Raw genomic sequence first — 15,773 nt, 5'->3', positions numbered from 1 at the left:
ATAGGTCATACTGCATCACAGATCAGAAAATGTGTCTGTTTTTTTCTGACTACTAGTGATGTAAAATGTCATCAGAGCCTAAGGAACTCTTTCTTGTAAAAGTATATTTTTTCCACACAACCAACCAGTAAGTTTTTGGTGAGGTAATACTTTGATACCATGAGAATTCTAGTAGGGATGTAGCTCAACCTTTTATCTAATAGTTTTAGTATCAAAATGTCTTTAATACTGTTTTATATTAACCCTTTTCAACTTTTTAACATTTTAAATTTAAAAATATTCAAAAACATTTGTTTGCCACAAACCATAAAGTTTTACAAAAGTAAGATTCACTTTTATAATAATGGCATATTTACTTATTAATTGGAATGTGAGCACCCTCTCTCTTTTTAATTTTGCCTCAACCCTGTATAATAGCCAGTATGCTAGCCACTCATGGACCAAGAGATTAGCATACTTCCTAAAGCATTAATATCATAAAGAAAATCTAGACATGTGGGAGGTGGTAGGGGAAGTTTTGGTGGCCCAGAAGGAAATGGAGGCAGCAAGCATGATAGGAAGTGGGGCGGTGTGGGTGGTGGGCTATTGAATTTTAGACCTGACTTGGCTTTCCTGGTCCCAGAATTCCACGGAGTAGCACTCAATCTTGACTTTTGTTTTCATTCTCTTGAGCATTCTGTCCTATATTATTAGCTACAGAGGTTGAAGAAAGTAGATCAGACAGATCTGCTCCTCTCTATTTCCATATCCAGTGTAAACCACAACACAGCTTTCTCTCTTCATATCAATTGAAGCAATGGTAGCTGGGTAAATGCAGCTGTCTTCTGACCAAATGGCAGAACATTTGTCCCGAACTTTCTACTACTTCAAGAAAGTTGCAGTGTTCTTTTCTTGGCTTTTATTCTTCTTAGTAGGTTTTCTACTAGGCATGCTTTTTGGTTTATCTGAAATTTCGCAAATGTCATCAATCTTTAGAGCCTGTTTAAATGAAGCTACAGCTTTATTATCCACTTTTATCAGTGCTGTAGCATCCCAAATGTCAGAATCATCACTCTGGCCTGTGCTGCACTAGAACTACACCAAATCTTCCTGCTCCAGGATGCCACAGCCACTGCTGGCACTGCCCATTGCCATCATAAGCCTACTGCCAGTTTTACCTTTCAACGAATGCATTATTTCCTAAATACTTACTAACCACAGTCAAAAATTGTTTCCCTGAGATGATATAGCCTTCTCCTTTGGTGGCATATATTAACTTTGTTAGTCTCAATATGACTCACAGTTTGGATTTTCAGGTTCAAGAATGTTTGTGCAGATTCATCCAAGACCTCCCTACAGGTGATTTTTTTCAGCACATTTTACTTAGTCAAATCATCAAACTATTGATCATGTCCCCACACCTAACCGATTTATAAAATTCAAAGCCATCTGCCCTGTAAGGATACTCCATAGTCTTGATTACAGAGTTGATTTATGACCTAAAGAAAGAGAGATTTTCGCTTAGCTTTTGGAAATATTCCCTTCTGTAGATCAAAGATGCTGGTGATTTTCAGTAAGTTGATTGAGCAGGAATAGAACTTTTTAAGTCATCCTAGTTTTATAGGATTCAAGGCATTTCTTTTCCAAGGCTGATTACTAATGTTGCATTGAAATCCCTCACAACAATAAGCCTGTTGCATAGAAACAAACTTTTGATGAATCATCAAATCATCAAATATTTTCTCTTTCTTCAAAATGAAGGGCATCCATGTTAAGTTACTTCTGATTTAAAGGTGTTTTAAAAGGATCACCAAACATCTCCACTTGATGTCTATACTTTGTAAGAAAGACATTTTCTCTGATAAAGTATAATTGCTGCCTTCTCTGAGCATTTCTTTATGTAAAATGTGATTGGTTTCACTCCTTGAGTGATCCCTAAGTTGATTTAACTCTGGGTCAGTTTGTCAATTTTAGTTGATAACAAATGGGGAGGGAGGCAGATTTCCTGAAGGGCATAAAAATAAGATATTCATTTTAAAATCCCCTCCTCTTTCTCTTTGAACTGATTTGATACACCAGGAAGGTGAGGAGAACTGATATATAGGATGGAAACCTGAATAATTTTGACAAACCATGTGGAAGCGTTTCTTTTGTTTTAATGGAGGAATTTTGAGGATGAACCCAATTGGGAGGTGTAGGCAAATTCATAATTCCTTGGAATTTTCTTGCTTGTCTGATGGCAAACTTAGGATGAAATGTAATCCTCCATTGTGACAAATATGCTTGCTGTTTGGCAGATGTGCTTTTTCATTCTTCCATGTGGGTTTTACTTTTGTGTGCGTCCTGAATGTAGGTCCTTTTGTTGTATACTACCTATTATTTCAATAGTGTGATATAAATTACAGTTAAGACAATAAATAATTGTTTCTCCTTCTGGCAGGTCCATCCCACAGTTATTCTTTCGTTAGTTGTTGACTGAAGTGATTTGCCAGACTGCGAACTAGCTCTGAGGATCCCAAGTTGAAGAAGAGGCTCAATACAGAGCTTACAGCTAGAGAGGTATTAGACAAAGAAACGAAAGGTTATGAGACAGGTGGACATGTGGTATAAGAGAGTTGAGAGGACAGTGTAAGGATTTGAATGGAGTTCTACAGAGCACCAAAGATGCTTGTAACCGAACCCGTACAGGAAGGCATTCTAGGCAGAGGGAACAGTATGGACAAAGGGAAAAGCATACAGCATTTGGGGCAACTACATGTAGTTTGGTATGACTTAGAGATGGAGTGCAAGTGGTAGGAAAGCAGGAGATAAAATTGAGGAAATAGGCAGAGGCCACATGATGTCAGACCTTGTTGCTAGGGTAAGGAACTTGTGCTTGATTTAGTGGATAAATGGGCAGCTATAGTGGGGGTGGAGGTTGGAATAGCATGAACAGCTTTGCATTGTGAAGTAGGATCCCATACTTCTCCTCCAGAGAGTATCTACTGTAAGTATCCTATGACCCCAAGCTTTGGACACATTTAACATGAATCTTTGCATGTGTATCTCACTAAGTTTTCATTACATTTTTAATATATTGTGTTATCTATTGCTGTGTAACAAATTGCCCTCAAAAGCTAGCAGCTTAAAACAATACATATTTATTATGTCACAGTTTCTGTGTAATCTAGATATGGCTTGGCTACATCTTGCAGCTCAGGGCCTCTCCCACGGATGCAACCAAGATACTGGCCAGCTAATCTCAAGGTTTAACTGGGGCATGGTGTTTCCAAGTTCACTTAGTGATTGTTGGCAGGATTCAGTTTTTTTATGGGCTGCTGGATTGAGGGCCCCAGTTCCTTGCTGGTAGTTGGCTGAAGGACACCCTCAGTTTCTTGCCACCTGGGCTTCCCAAACTGCCAGATTGCTTTATTAAAACCAGTAAGAAAGAGAGTCTGCTGGCCGGGCGTGGTGGCTCACACCTGTAATCTCAGTACTTTGGGAGGCTGAGGCAGGCAGATAACGAGGTCAAGAGATGGAGACCATCCTAGCCAACATGGTGAAACCCCGTTTCTGCTAAAAATACAAAAATTGGGTGGGTGTGGTGGTACCCGCCTGTAGTCCCAGCTTCTTGGGAGGCTGAGGCAGGAGAATCACTTGAACCTAGGAGATAGAGGTTGCAGTGAGCCGAGATCATGCCACTGCATTCCAGCCTGGTGACAGAGCAAGACTCCATCTCAAAAAAAAAAAAAAAAAAAAGTCTGCTAGCAAGGTGGAAGTCATAGTCTTTTATAACCTAATCATGGAAATAACATCCCATCACTTTTGCCATATTGTGTTCATTGGAAGCTAGTCACGATGTCCTACACTCACTCAAGTAGAGGTTCCCTGTGTTGCCATGTCAGTAGGAGGAATCTAGAATGTCATCTGGACGGCTGTCCACTTTGAAGACTGGCCTTCCTCCCATTAGGAGTTTGGTGGTTGGATAAGGAATTATATTGTTTCTTGAACCAAAAGTTTTTGGATACCTGAAGACACTTCCTGATATCCCAGACAGCTGGACAAACCCAAGGAAGCAGGGGCACTTGTGGAAATTTTGTTCCTCAGTGGGGCTTCACTTTCCCCACTGAAGGGAAATACGGCAGAGCTTTGAGGCCTGCATGAGGCAAAAAGAAGAGATTATATAGAGGAAACGTCTCAGCTGGAATTTTTTTAGACTGCCTGTTTATGTCTTCACCAATTCAACTTTCTGGTTTTAAATCATAGCCATTTGTCTTTCCCTTGGGGATGGTTTTGTTGTTGTTATTGTTTTGTTTTGTTTTTGAGACAGGGTCACATTCTTTTGCCCAGGCTGGAGTGCAATGGCATGATCTCAATTCATTACAACCTCTGCCTCCCTGGTTCAACCAATTCTCCTGCCTCAGTCTCTTGAGTAGCTGAGACTATAGGCACCCACCACCACACCTGGATAAGTTTTGTATTTTTAGTACAGATGGGGTTGTAGATACAGGGTTTCACCATACTGGCCAGGCTTGGTCTCAAACTCCTGACCTCAAGTGACCTGCCCACCTCAGCCCCCCGAAGTGTTAGGATTATGGGTGGGAGCCACCGTGCCTGGCCTCTGGGATGTTTTTAATGGCTGGAGAGCAACCCACCTCCTGACTGGCTGTTTGGAGGATACATTCCAACAACACATATTCCCTCCCAGCACTGAGGTGGCAGATTCTGCTCTTATAACAGGATATTCCATGCAACTATATACTTCATTTGTAAAACTTTCCATTGGGATTATGACTTTCTTTCAGATGTAGCTGACCCTCCCCTGGCACTGTTTTCATACAACTGTGTGTCATTGCCTGGCTCAGAAAAGATGCCACTATCCAAATCTGCTCTTACAGACTAAAATTTCATTTCCAAAGATATTTATCAATTCAATAACATTTATCAAATTCCGACTATAGGTCATTTGTGGTGCTAATCAGGGAGAATATAGCACAGTATCTACCCTCTAGGAGTTTACAGACTAGTGTATTTGAAGTTGATTTGTGTCATTTTATATAATCTTTTCCCTTACACAAACATTTCATCTAGTAAATGGTTCCAAGATACTTAACAAATATTAATAGCAGTGTCACATTGTTCCCCAAAATGTTGACAAATTTATGTGATCTTATCTGTCTTGCACTTTAATGCTATGGTGTATATTTAATAAAGGATTGAATTTGGTCAATGTCAAGAGTGAGGTGAGGAGAACCTACATGAGTGAGTTTGGAGTAAGTTTGGAGGAGTGTGAGTGTGCATAGCAGACTCCAGACCCAGCTTCCTGGTGATTTCTTGTTCATCTTGTTCCATCTCAGCTTCCCATTTTGGTCAAATCACCCCCAACTGAATGATCGTGGCAAAAACATTTCCCAAAAAGGCATTTTGAAGTTGGGAATAGCGGTTGGTGAACCCATAGTACTATTTGTACTTACTGGCTCTAAGACCTTAGTTAACCTCCCTAAACCTGTTTCTCAACTGTAAAATGGAGATAAGAAGAATACTTTAATGCATTTATTTACTAAAAAATGTTTTATTGAAAACACCATTCTTGTAGGTCCTGGGGATTTAAAGTGAATAAAAGTCCTGTCCTTCTCCAGCTACTTTCTAGTTGGCGGAGATGGTAAACAAATATGTAGCAGGTTGACAGTGGGGGTGCAATGAAGAGAATGTGAGCAGCGAATGGGATGTAGGGTGGAGATGGGGTACAATGTACATTGGGCAGCCATCTTCTCCCTGGGAAGACGACATTTGAGAGTAAAAAAGACAAGCATTAGGGGAGAGAGAGGAGTTAGTTGACAAGTGAGAGGAACAGCAAGACAAGCTAGAGCGCAGAACTGAAAGGTGATTCTCTAGAAAACACAACTGGAGAGCTCACAGGGGCCTCATGACAGCCCGCAGTAGGGATTTTACTTTTCCGCCGAGTGAGACAGCCACTGGAGAGTTCTGTGCTGAGAAGCGTCATCATCTGACTTCTGTTTTAAAGATCATTCTGGAGTTTGGGGGTGGATCAAATGAGATAATGCCTGAAAATCAGGAAAATGCCTGGAACACGGTAAACTCACAATAAAGATTAGCTCCAGGGAAGAGGGGCCTACGATTACACAGCATCAAGCCTTTGGGAACATGTTTGCACATTTCTGTGTCCTTCAATCATATAGATTTGAATCTCAAGAAATGGAGTTTTTTTTTAAAGGATGTTCACTCAAAACCAGCAGGGTTTACCCACTTTCAGGGATGGCAAGGGGCATAAATTTTAGAGAAGGCTTAGCTATTTAGAGACTCAAAACGATACCATGTTTAAGGATACCTTTGGAGCAGCTCAGAGCATACCCACAGAAGGCCAAGGGGCTGCCCTCTGTGCATTTTTGCTAACAGCTTTGCATAGACTGGGTTTATGAAGTGCCACCCCATCTGCTAAGCCCCATGGGGATTCAGAAAAGCCAAGGCTGATTTTGATGGTGTGGAGGCGTGAGAAAACAAATTGGAGATTGATGCACGGATGAAGGTGGGTGCTGAGCCACTGTGCCAAATTTAGTGTCAACACTGAACCGGAAGGTAGGAATGAGTTTATACTGAGAAATAGCACATGAGAGCTTGCTCAAGAGGTTTGCTGAGAATAAGTGCTTCTTAATGGATTAGGTTGTGACTTGAAATTGAAAATTAATACACAGAAAGAGTCAAGCTCAGAGAAGGGCCACCTGGCTGCTCAACTCTGGCCTGAGAGATGGTCATGGGGGTTTGGGTAGAAGATGATTCCTGTTTGCAAGTGTGAATAAATTTTGAGTGGAGGAGGAAGTGTCTTGGAAACACAATCCTTCATAAGTATACATCCAAGGTACCCGTTACAGCAAGTTCTTGAGAACAGTAGGTCCCAGGATCCACCATGTGCCCAGCAGTTTCTCCGCAATCTAGGAAGCTAGGCAATGGGGCTTTTTCTCTCTCTTATCTGTGGAATAGAAAGGATCCATGGGGCATCACAGAGCGCCGAGTTCTTTCCAGCCACGTTGTCTCTTTTAACAGCATTTGCTTCAGTGGTGGTTTGACAGACTTGGGTGTTTTAGCAAATGTGCAGGGCCTAAGGTCAAAGAAAGCAGGCCAGGGTGCACCGTGTTCCCCATTGTTCCCTTTTCCCTTCTTGTCTTCATTTCTGTTCTCCCAGGTTTCCCTCAGGTCTCTCCTCTCCTTCCTTTTCTCCTGTCACTCATTGTTCTCTCTCATTTGCTTTCTTTTCCCGCCATTCTTTTATGCCAGATTTCTCTTCTTTAATCACCGCTGTTAGGCATTTGAAGCAGTGAGTGATGTGTGTGTTCGGCTGCAATCGTTCCAAACATTGGTCGTTGCCATAGTGTTCCTTTAGCATGAAGCCAGGGAAGTGTAGAAGGCTTTTGTGTCTGCCCTGGGGAAGGAGGACAGCCTCCTGAAGGGGTCTGAGTGCAGAGCAAGAGGTGGATAGTAATTTAGAAAGCAGGAATTTGCCATCAAAGCTTTGGGGAGGTTTAGAAGAGGCTATTTATAATCCATCAGGGGATTTAAAAAAATAGGCAGGTTCTGGGATATTGCTATAGATCACCTAGACAAGATGAAAAGATAAAGCAGCTCAGGAAATGTGTTTACAGATAAGAGGCAAGTTTTAAAAGCAGGGCCATGATCATGGGGACTTTGACTGATTACACCTACTAAATAATGTATAAATGAATGTTATTCAACAACTACAGATATTGACTGACAAAACAACAGTGGGCAAATGGAGGCAAAAGCATAAGCCTTAGCAATAAATCTCTGTAGTCCAGGCTCCGCGCATGGTACTCCCTTGTGGCCATGGCCTTTCCCTCTTGTCCTCCAGCTAGGCTCCTTGCAGCTAGCTTTGGGGGGAGCTGATACATCATTCACTTGTGCGTTCATTTATAGTCACACATTTGAGTACCAACTCTGGGTCAGACTGGATGCATTTAGGAGAAAAGATTCAGCCTCAGCCCTGAAGGACCTCATGGGAGGCAGACAGGAAACAAACCCAGCTAACAAAAATAAGATAATGAAACATGTAGAGATGTAAACAAAATGTATTGAAAACCTAGGAGGAACACCTCAGTATCAGAAGTAACTCAGAACTAGGACCTGATGTTTTTTAACTCCAGTGGAAAGAGTCTTGAGATATTCCTAAATGGCATGGAGAGAGAAAAATCCAGCAATCTTTGACTTCCCTCTTTCTTAGGATTAATTATAAATATCAAGAATGGCGTACATTCCAAGTTCACTGAGGAACCAGAAGTGAGTCTAAAATGAATCCAGCCTTCGTCATTTATTTCCCCCAATTCTCAAAATAAGCTGGTTTTGGTTTTTTGGTTTTTGTTGTTGTTGTTTGTTTGTTTGTTTGAGACATGGTCTCACTCTATCACCCAGGCTAGAGTACAATGGTGCGATCTCGGCTCACTGCAGCCTCAACCTCCCAGACTCAGGTGATACTGTAGGTGTGCACCACCATTCCTGGCTTTTTTTTTTTTTTTTTTTTGTAGAGATGATGTTTTGCCATGTTCCCCAGACTGGTCTCGAAATCCTGGACTCAAGTGATCCTCCTGCCTTGGCCTCCCAAAGTGCTGGGATTACAGGCATGAGTCACCATGCCAAGCCAACATAAGCATTTTTTTTTTAGTTCTTTGAGATAAAAAGATCCAAGTAGGCCAGACAATGGAGAGTTTGTTTCTTTTTTGTTAGATGGAGAGAATGAGAATGTGGCAAATTTGGGGAGCAGATTTTTCTATAGTTGGAGAAAACCTTGTTGATGACAAAGGCCTTTGGATTACAGTTGGATTTAACCATGTGGGTTGCTTCTATGAGTCAATACTCTTAAGGTAATTCAATGCAAAGACAGTGGGTAATATCTGGAAAATGGCAAGGACAACTGTATCTCACAGTAAAACATACCCTTCTCTTTGGGGGTCAATAAACTCTAAGCCACCGATCTTCAGTGTTGTGGGAAATTCTTAGAAACCTCAGAATTATTTCATGAAGACCAGATGGCATATATTAGTTTCACTAAAAGTAGCAGGCTTCTATTTGGCACAGAAGGTCTCCTTCATCTTCAGATTTCCATCTAGAGAACTAAAGATGTCCAGTCATCAAAAGTCTATGGGTCATTGCTAAATGGCGTCAAGGAGGAAACGCAGGGGCTGTAGTAAGCCAGGCTGGGAGTTTGGTTATAAGCACTCACTCTCTAAAAGCGATTAGCAGTAATATTATGAAGCCTAGCAAAGATTAAAAGAAAACATTGTCCCAACCAAGAATAATTAAATTAGAATCTTTGGTGGTGAGGTGCCAGGTACCAGCACTTTTTCAAGCTTCTCAGGTGATTCTAATACGCAACTAGCACTAAGCATCTCAGCCCTCGGGGCTGCTAATCTCGGACAGATGTGACTCAGTAACTGACATTCAGCATAATTTTCAAGGTGAGAGTTGTACATGTTGCTCGATGCAGAAAACATGGAATTGGGTTACTCTAAATTTGTTAGAGCAGGGTCCCCAAATGTTACCTTTTGCTAGAAGTATGGTTGGGTTACAACAAACAGATTGCTATGGCAGAAAGTCCGAGTAGAATGCAAATGAGCACAGGATGCAATCAGACTACTGGGGCTCACTAGGCCTTTCTTAGCTTCTGTTTTGAAAGTTCAAAATTGTTCTCATCCAGACAGGCATTTGAAAGGACTGGAAAGATTTGGATAGGAAGCCCTAGAGAGATAGACATTTGCTGAGTTGAAGCCAAGGATCGAGTCTCATGCGTGTGAAAATCTAATACAGGTAAATCTCCAACATATGGCAGCACTAATTCCTGAGAAAGGTCATGAGTGAGCACCATAAGCATGAACAAAGCCTTCAAGCCCAAAGCTTTGATTATGCAAAATAGCTATTTGTGGCACTTAAGTACAGTGGTCACCCTGGATTTTCCAGAGTGGTTTAGATTTTGGCTCCATTATCAGTGTGTTATATCAATGTCCCATTTTTTGAAATCCCAGTACCTGATGCCCAGTGAATATACACTCATGTTGGTTGAACTGAAGTCCATTTCCCCCTCCAAGTTGCCTGTCATACACAGAACCAAACTCTAGCCCCTGAGTACCACAGACACCCAATGAGCTGAGGGCAGGGCACCCCAGGAACGAAGGTCATGCCCTGTGGCAACCTCACTGGATACGCAAGGTGGAAACTGGCTTCCTGCTGGTGCATAAGCCATTCCCTGCCTTCCCTTCAGATAGCCCAGCTCTAAATCTACCTTTTCCACTACTGGAACTTCCTTTTTGGGTACTATGACTATATCTCAGAGCAAAGATCTAGGCATGGCTCTCCCATTCCTATTAATTATGAGCATTGACATCTGCTTTGGGACCCACACATCTGGCTCCAAGCAATACTACATCCCCACTCCACAGCTGTGGTTCCCCATATGGCCCCGCCATCCCTATAGGATACAAAAATTACCTTGACAGAGCACTTGTTTGCATTATCCCTCTGGAAAACAGGGTGCATTATTCACCCATATATTTTGGGGAAGAAAAGCAGCTGTTTTCAGCTAATCTAGTTGTTCTCAGCCCTGGCTGCACCCATGCCTATACTCCACACCCCTTCCCACAACCTTTTGTGGCAACCTCAGCTTAAGCTTTTGTCACTGTGTTGAAATTACACCACTAGTGTTTTGTTTTGTTTTGTTTTGTTTTGCATTTCCGGTAGGATCATTAGCTCATACAAGGGTCATCAGGGAAGGAGCCATCAGTTCCCATCTCTTTCTGTGGAGCTGCATAATGACTGTGTGCACTCATTGCAGGGAGCCTCAGGCACTCAGACCCACAGGGGACTGGTGTGAAGCTCCTCATTTCAAATGCTCCACTCTGTTGCTCTATCTGAACATGAGGACCTTCTCTTGGCAGCTTAGATCCTCTGTTACGGCAAAGGATTGGCTCCAACCAAAGGCTGCCAGTTGCTGGTGGAAAATACGATTACCAACACAGAGGCAGCTGCTGTTGCTCTTTGTTTTTCTAACTTTCAAAAGTGTGGAACAGTAGTTAAAGCCTCCAACAATTTTATTCCTTTCTATCCCATTTCATTTCACCAAGGGTTCAAGATAGCTACACTCCAAGTAACATCTTAAATGATCATATTCAAAGCATGATGCCACACAGGGATAAGAATAGCAATTTTTTTTCGGATCAATATGCAAACCTGACTCCTCCATTCAGGGTTACAGCTCTCCAGTGTTTTGGCCTCTCATCACATGGCTCCGATGTGTGGATCTTCTGTATAGAACCTCTTGGCTGGTGAAAGTCTGAACTGAAAAGGTACCAGTATCTGTTAAGACAATCCTGTTAACCTGTTATTACCTGCCAATTACATTGTTCCTTGTTTAGAAATCCAGTTGAAAGAGGCACGCTAAGAACTTCATCAGAAGTAGCTGGTGTGGGTTTTTGTAAGTATAGGTAGAGAATCTGCCTACAGCAAGTAACACCAGTGCTGGCATGCCCAGAAAATTCCAGCTGGAGGTGGGAGTAAGTGGCACTTGGCAAAGTTGCCCTCTTGACCTAATTGTTTAATTTGGATGGAAAAATGTGTTTTGTTTATGTATTTTTTTCAGGGAGCCATTATGGTGAGTCTTTCCAGTATAATTTCCACTGAGACCTCTCTTATTTAGTCCAATTTTCTCTTGGGCTGAGGCTGACAGAGGCATGGTTGGTGGGAGAATCTGTCACCCTGTGGAGCTGAACAGTCTCTTCAAGATAAAGCTGCCTGCTGGCCTTTCACACCCAAATTGCCTGAAACTTGGTCACGTCCCAGCCAATGTCCTCTGCCTTTTGATGCGCTCCACTGTGAGGGGAGAACTAGAAACCGTGAAGAGTGGGTCCACTTTTTCCTACTGTGCAGTGAGATGGGAATTTGGTTACATTAAAAAATCCATCTGTATTCCTTTTATCACGCAGATGAAGTAAAAAGGAGTATATAAAATAAATTTATAGTTTTGCATTTAAAAGAGACACAGACAGAGAAAGAGAGACCTTTGGCCTTTGTTATTTGTTTAACATCTGCAGTCCTGCTGGACCACTAGCTTGGCGAGGGCGGCTGGTAGGCACGCCTGTGTGCTGCTGCAGCCAAGTCCCCAGCACAGCTCAGAGTAGGGGCTCAGTAAATGTTGAATTAATAATTAATCTCCGTATCAAATTTCCTCTTTGTCCGCAGTCGTGAAATTCATACGTGTCTTAAGTTTCAAAGCACTGAGTGAATATAGCTTGCCCTAAAGCAAACAAACAAAAATAGCATTGCTTTGAAAGATCTCGTTTAGCACCTTAGTTACCACAAGTGCTCATTAGGGCTTTATTTTTCTCTTGAAGGTGTACGTTTGACTGAGAGTGTGTAAGTGGGTTATGTGACTAGCCGAATGCCTTCTCTCTTCTGTACTTGAAGCCCTGTTCTCCCAAGCTGAAGAGTAGATGACTACAGGGAAACTGTGACTCATAGCAAGTGTTCTTATTAAATCACCTTGAAGTGTCTCTTGTAAAAGATAACTCCCTGCATTGTAGAAATGTCTTTGACAAGAGAGGATTAGGGTGAAATTGCAATTACCTTGACATAAAGGAATGAATTAACTTTCCAACTTGCATTTTTGCAAGGCATAGATTCAAGCTGCTTGGAATATAAACATTGAACACATTCACAATAGCTTGGGGCACTTGAAAATTGAAAAGATGGGCAAGGAGCCCTAAGATGCTAGGCAACTTCAGAGGTATTTCTCACCACAGAGGGAGTGCCTGCCTGGACAGAAACCGCCAGTGCAGTTGTGCAGTGTCTGCTCATGTGTCAGCAGGGTTAAGGGGACTGTCAGGACAAATACCTCCTGGAGCTGACGCCTGCAGGGTCTGCCTGGAGGAAATAGAGAAATGCTCTTCCAAGATTTGACTTCCAAAACTACCCATTCACTTGACTCAGCAAATATTGACCAAGCACTTACTATGCGTTGGGCCATGAGTTCAGGCAGTCTTGGCTGTCAGGGACTTGGAAAAGTCAGACGTTAAACAAATCGTGTGAGCATGAACCTCAGTCAACAATTCATGTGCAAAAATACACACTTCTGTTTGTTTTCTTTAAGTCAAAGCTGACTCTAAGCTTTCATCCTGCCAGGGCAGCAGGAAATTCCAACTCCTAGGTTTGCACCAGAAGCCCAGGGCCTTCACGAGGATTCTGAAAACACAGGAAGGGCCTCCGGTTTCTGGTCCATCATAGCTGCTGCCAACATCTCTATTTTACCTCAGTCTCCAGATGGGCAAGCAGGCCAAGATGTGAGGCAGCTCTGCGTGTTCTGCTGTGTCAATGTGACCTGTGGGCATATGAATCTCCACCTGAGCTGGAAAGTCCATGACAAGGCCCTGGCTTCCTCAGGTGCACACCTTGGCCATCTCTCTGAGGGCTATTCACAGCTCCCTAGGCATGCTTCTGTTGGAGACACAGGCAGGCTCTATCCAGGGAGGGGAGGTGGTGGTCCACAGAATAGGGCCTGAGCCACTCTTGGATGATAGTGGAGTGGGTACTCTTGTCCAGCTTCTAATAGGAGACTGGGTACTTCTTGTTCAACTTATTTCCTCTATCATCTGTCATATTCTTAAGAGAAGCCATGTCAACCTATGACTTAAAATTGTTAAAAAGCCCAGCACTTTGGGAGGTCAAGGTGGGAGGCTCTCTTGAGGCCAGGAGTTTGAGGCTCCAGTGAGCCATGATTGTGTCACTGCATTCCAGTCTGCGTGACAAAGCGAGACACCTACTCAAAAAAAAAAAAAATTGTTTAAAAGGCTGAATTTTTAGTAAATGTGTTCAGGGGAAAAGCATTCCACTAACCCTTGGCTACATTTCAGTCTGGTCTCTGCTAAGCTCAGCATCTGTCTACCGTCATCCACCTTGAGAATTTCTCTCCTCTGTCTTCCTGCCATTGAAGGAAGTCCTCTGCCCTGCCTGCAGAGGACTGGGTGTTTTACATGAAGAGCAACATCTTCCTTCAGCTTCCACTTGCCCTCTGGAAAAATCCCCACAGCAAAGGAATAGAAAGCCAGGCACCTGGTAAAAATGCAGAAATGGAACAACAGAACATCCAAGAATGAACAGCTCAGCAGGCTGTCCCACCAGGCCCCAATTGCAAAGCACATGAGGATAATGAAAGAGGAATTGTCTGCAGCCAAAGGGCACATGGTGGGCTGGTCTGAGGGGCCAGAGAAGGCCTCTTGGAAAATGTGATGACTAGGATAAGATCTCAAGGATGAAAAAGAAGTTAGCCAGGGAAGCAGGGTTAGGATGTTTACAGGGCCAGGTCTGAGAGGGAGAGGGGGAGTCAGAGAGGGAGCAGGCATGGCCTGAGATCTGAGCAAAATCCCAAAGGGCAAGAGAGGAAATATCGATGGTGACACAGTGGTTGTTGAGTCTGTCCTTGTCCACTGGGTCCCTTACAGAAGGGTTTTTCCACATGTGGTTTGTTTGTATGGGGACTGTGTATTTAGGGACAGCACAGATAGAGGCGAGAAGGAATCAGAATGGAACCTGCAAAGATGGAGGGGAAGGAGCCACAGCCCCTAGAGCCACCACATGTGCAGACCCAAGACGGAATGGAGCTCGGAACTGGCACTCTGGAGTGAGTTACTGATATTCTCACAGTCTCAGCATCTCTGTTTGTAAGATTAGAACAGGAATTCTCACATCCTAAGTTGTTGTGGGACTTTAAAAGTCTGGTGCACAGTGGATATTAGGCCAGGCCTGGGCTGCTTGCCCTCATCTCTGTTCCCTCCCAGTCCTTGCTCTCTCTGTGTGGCAGGAAGCCATCCCTGCAGTCTCCGGTGTCAGCCAGATCCCTGGCCAGTGGAGGCCTTGGCAGGAGATTGGATGGTGGGAGGAGGGAGGAAGCCCAGCTATGTCTACCCTCTTTCTCTGCTCCTGCCTGGTTCCAATTTCCTCCTAACAGAGCTGCCATGGTCCTCATTTCCACTTAGTAGGTGACCCAGGCCCCAAGTCTTGCCTAACCCTGACATTCAATTTGTCTGTGCAATTGAGGCATGGTAGCAGCTTTCTGTTCTTGCTAATCTCTGCGTTGTATGCTGTCTCCTGTTTGGCTTCTCAGCCTCCCTATCACCTGTTACCTCTTCTCTGCACCAAATCCCCTCTGCTTTAAACTCCCAGCATGATTTCTGTTTTCCTGGATGAATGATAAGCATTGCAGTGAGTAGCAGTAGTTCCTCTTCCCTTTGAACACAGCTGTGGGTTGAATTGTGTCCTCCAAAAAATACTGAAGTCCTAACACCTGGTGTCTGTGCGTGAGACCTTTTTGGGAATTAGATCTTTGCAGATGTGATCAAGTTAAGATAAGGTCGTTAAGGTGGGCCCTAATCCAATGACGGAATCCTTAGAAGAAAAGGGAAATTTAGACAGAGGATAGCACCCATGGGAAGACAGAGACACACAGGGAGATCCTCATTTGATAACACAGGCAAAGATTGTCATGATGCAACTGCAAGCCAAGGAATGCCAAGAATCGATGGCCACCACCAGGAGCCAGGCAGAGGCGAGGAAGGATTGCAGGGAATAGACTAGTTCCTGAGACAGCAGTTGTTATAGGTGAGCCCAGCCCCTCTTGCCTGCCTCTTTGTGTATGGCCACTGGCCTTTCTGCTCTTCCACCGAAAGGTGAAGCAGCCCATGGCCCTCACCAGAGCTTGGCAGATGTCAGTGCCATGCTGTCGGACTTGCCTGCTAACAGAATTG

At 43.4% G+C, this 15,773-nt stretch overlaps 1 pseudogene; it reads right to left on the bottom strand.

Moving 5' to 3' along the window:
- Window positions 1-359: 359 nt before the first annotated feature.
- Window positions 360-1,134, bottom strand: LOC104666379 (annotated as a pseudogene).
- Between the last annotated feature and the right edge of the window lie 14,639 nt (window positions 1,135-15,773).

The sequence above is a fragment of the Rhinopithecus roxellana genome, chromosome 16, assembly GCF_007565055.1.
Source record: "Rhinopithecus roxellana isolate Shanxi Qingling chromosome 16, ASM756505v1, whole genome shotgun sequence".
Classification (NCBI taxonomy): domain Eukaryota; kingdom Metazoa; phylum Chordata; class Mammalia; order Primates; family Cercopithecidae; genus Rhinopithecus; species Rhinopithecus roxellana.
The sequence above is the reverse complement of the archived record's forward strand: the minus strand, read 5'-3'. Positions and strand labels throughout refer to the sequence as shown.